The sequence below is a fragment of the Sciurus vulgaris genome, assembly GCF_902686455.1.
Source record: "Sciurus vulgaris genome assembly, chromosome: X".
Taxonomy (NCBI): domain Eukaryota; kingdom Metazoa; phylum Chordata; class Mammalia; order Rodentia; family Sciuridae; genus Sciurus; species Sciurus vulgaris.
In genome coordinates, this window is record NC_136471.1 from 108,322,560 (window position 1) to 108,326,443 (window position 3,884).

At 33.3% G+C, this 3,884-nt stretch overlaps 1 pseudogene across 1 annotated transcript; it reads right to left on the reverse strand.

Annotated features, from left to right (window-relative positions):
- Nucleotides 1-2,176: 2,176 nt before the first annotated feature.
- LOC306651822 (acidic leucine-rich nuclear phosphoprotein 32 family member E-like) lies at nt 2,177-2,944 on the reverse strand (annotated as a pseudogene). The gene has a single exon. The product of its transcript is annotated as an acidic leucine-rich nuclear phosphoprotein 32 family member E-like (transcript).
- Nucleotides 2,945-3,884: the final 940 nt, after the last annotated feature.

Sequence of the window (3,884 nt, forward strand, 5' to 3'; positions counted from 1 at the left end):
TACTGCTTTTTTATTTGTTTTTAACACTGTTATGGCTTTATTCAAAACCACAGTTGCACAAAAGTATTAATCTCAAAGTTTTAAAAGAGAGATTCTTAAAGAACTTAACACACTATATACATACTGCCATACAAAGAGCATTAAAATAGGACCCAAAACTTCTACAAAATGTAAAAAAAACCCTTGCTTATTTGCATGAAAATACCACGCACAAAGCTAAATAAGTTCTTAAAAGTTATCTGGAGGTTCACTAAATGTTGTTTTCAAACCAAGAATTCTAATTTTGATTGCACAATAAGATTATTGATAAGGTCAATATATAGATTTCATTTTAAAAATAAGTATTTTATAATCTGGCATAGTATATAATGAAAATTCTTAGAGTCTAAAGCAGGGCATATCAATTGTAAAAATTAGGAAAAAAATGTTAATCTTTTGTACTTTCTGATCCCCCAACTAAATTTATTCCAAGTGTTTATTTCAGTCAGTTGTGCAACTTGTTTTAGTTTCTCCACAAATAACCTTTAAAATACTAAGTCATACATTTTAACTAAAAAAAAAAGCAGCAGCAGTACTATATTCAGTAATTTAAATGTATCCCAGTAGAGAAGCATAACTTCAATTAGTTTACTGACACTAACCTTTAAAAACCTTGCAAATATTTAAAACAAAGAAAAAAGTTTTAGACAGTCAAGATTAACAAAACAATTACCTCGAACATGGAACCTCTATGACAAAAGGGAAAATGTACTTGTCTGTTCCTCATATTTTATTTAATAGCCATGTAAGTAAGCACACGCACTTATCCCAAATATTCTTCTATTTTAATGTATATTCACTTGAAAATAAATCTTAATTTTAATATTTAGTCCCAAATATTTTTCTAACTGCCTACCATATTCTGATTAAATGCTATATCTGGTAATGCTTTAAAACTACAGGAATAACCAAAGGTTCTACTCAGAAAAATTATAAATACTGTGCAGGGTTGGTACCCAAATAATTTGGAATGCCAACTTAAACATTTGACTTGAAAATCTCATTAATTACCAATAGGCAATCATTCTGACTTTTGAGGAACATTGATGCTGCTTCGAGAAGCCTTCCCTGCTTCTTTTATTTCTTCATCTTACTTATACGGTCTGAAATGTTGTCAGTCAAGAAAGATTTACAATAAGCAGAGCTTGCTACCTAAAATTTGTATCAATAACAATATTCATATCTCAAAAAATTCTTAGTTTCTTCCACTTTGTTTAAAACCTAGATGGATCTGAAAAGGTAGTTGGGGTATAAGACTAAAGGTTTTCTGGGTATCTAGAAGTTCCCAACTTTCTTTTAGGATATAGAGAGGTGAGTGAAACAAGAAAGGAAAGTGATCGTAAAGAAATTGCTGAGAAGAGAAAAAATGCTCCTCTAAGACAAAACAAAATAAACAACTGTTGGCATGTCATGACCTGCAGCCTGAAGAGAGAGCTCACCTGTGTGTCTCTCATTTAGTATAGGCAATCCTTCCTTCAAAAATAAAATCTTATCAATCACCACAAAATCCATGAACTGTATTACTGACTAGAACCTCCACCAAACCCACAAACTATATTGCTGAATAGAACCTTTATTATTTTGCTTCTACTTTCCAACTTAATTCGTGGGACAAAAGACCACACAAATACCCTTAGCTATTAAAAAGAAAAAAAAGCAATGCCTTCAAACTAAAGATCCCTGGATCATCTCTAAAAAAATAATTTATTCAAGAGACTATTGTCATTTCATATTACAGATGACTGTAATTTCAGTTAATTTATAAATAACTTTAAAATCTTATGAATGAAATGCACCAAACTTTACTTTTGTAAAAGCAATCATGTTTTAATTATGGACTAGAAAATTACTAATACAGTGAAATTGAATTAGAAAAATTAAGATTCTAAATATAATTGCTAGAGAATGTCTCAAAAGGAGGAGTGTCAATGAAATTTTTTCTCTACATACAATTATGATCATTAACAGAGTAGTATATCTTAATTGGAATGATAAGGCAAAAATAGTAAAACCACACTTTTCCTATAAAAAGTTACACAATATTTTCTGTAAGGATAGCTATTGTACATGAATAAACAAAGATGTGATCACTCTATTACACACCCAGGAATGTTAGGGAATCTGGTCTTAGAATGATCTAGTCATCTTCTTCCTCTCCATCATCTTCAGAATCTCGTTTCCTCTTCTGCCCCTGGAATCATCTTCTTCCTCTTCCTCTTCTTGTCCCCCTTCTTCAATATAATCATCATCATCCTGAATTTCTTCTTTCATCAAGTAAGAGTCTGACTTCTTCTCCCTCTCCCAATTCTGACTCTGCTTCATCTTCCTCTTCCTTTTCTTCCTCCTCTTCCTCATATCCTTCAGGTTGACCAGCTTCATCTTCCTCTTCATCTCCATCATCTTCATCTCCATCTTCATAATCTTCTTCTTCAGAGTCAGGTGCTTCATTATCCTCCTAATCAAATCCATCTAAGTATGTGATTTGTTGCAGCGATTCAAAAATACTTTCTCTGTGATCTTCCAGGTTTGTGATCTCACAGCTAAACTAGTCAAGACTTTTCAATTTTTTAAGATTTTGCAGAGCTTCTACTGTACTAAGATCTTTGATTTTGTTTCCATGCAGACTGAGGTAGGTAAGATTTGGGCGTTTTTCTGCTAGGACTTCCAAGCCTCCAGAAATTATATTGTCATTAAGTTCCAAATTTTGAAGTTTATTTAAACTGGGAAGTTGGGCCAGTGAACTTAATTCCACATTAACCATACTCAGAAACTCTAGTTCTTTAAAAGTGTCATTCGGGCCTTCAATTTCCCCATTGACACACAGGCAATTATCAAAAACTAACTCTGTCACCTCCTCTGGGGCTCTGTTCCTTAACTCCATGTTAATCTTCTTCTTCATCTCCATGTCCTCTTCCTGCTTTTCTGCTACTACTCTCCTTTCCCCTTTCCTGTTTTTCCCACTACCCCTCAACCCTAAGATTTTAAAAGATTTGGAAACGCATGAAAAGAAACACAAATATAAATGCCCACTACCACCAGATAGATGTGGAGGAGAAAGAAAGAATAGCAAATATAGTCCAAGGAGTTGGGACTCTAACTCAGCTGCCCCCATCTCCTTGTTCGCGCGCGCACACACACACACACACACACACACACACACACACACACACACACACATTCCTCCCCTTCCTTTTTAAAAAAAAATACTTATTTTTCTCTAGCTTTCATATATGAGAGAGAACATTTTTTTAATATATATATATATATTTTTCTTTTAGTTGTAGGTGGACACAATACCTTTATTTTATGTGGTGCTGAGGATTAAACCTATGGCCTTAAGCATGCTAGGCAAGTATTCTCTACCACTGAGCCACAACCCCAGCCCCAAGAGAGAACATTTGATTCTTGATTTTCTGAGTCTGGCTTATTTCATTAAGCATGACATTCTGTATTTCCTTTCACTAGCAAATGACAGAATTTCATTCTTTTTAATGGCTGAGTAAAACTTCAAGGTGTATATATACCACATTTTCTTTATCCAAACATCTGTCAAGCACCATGTAGTCTGGTTCCATAATTTGACTATTTTGAATTGTGCTGCTATAAACATTGGTATGCATGTATCACTGTAGTATGCTAGTTTTAGATTTCTGTCTATTCTGTTTTGATTAAGGTAGTTTTGTAGTATATTTTGAAATCAAGAAGTGTGCGCACTCCAGGTTTATTTTACTTTCTCACAATTATTTTATATTTACAGAAAAAATGCCATTGGGTTTTTTAATAGGAATTTAACTGAATATGTAGATCATCTTGTTAGGAAGGGCATTTTAATAATACTGTCATCC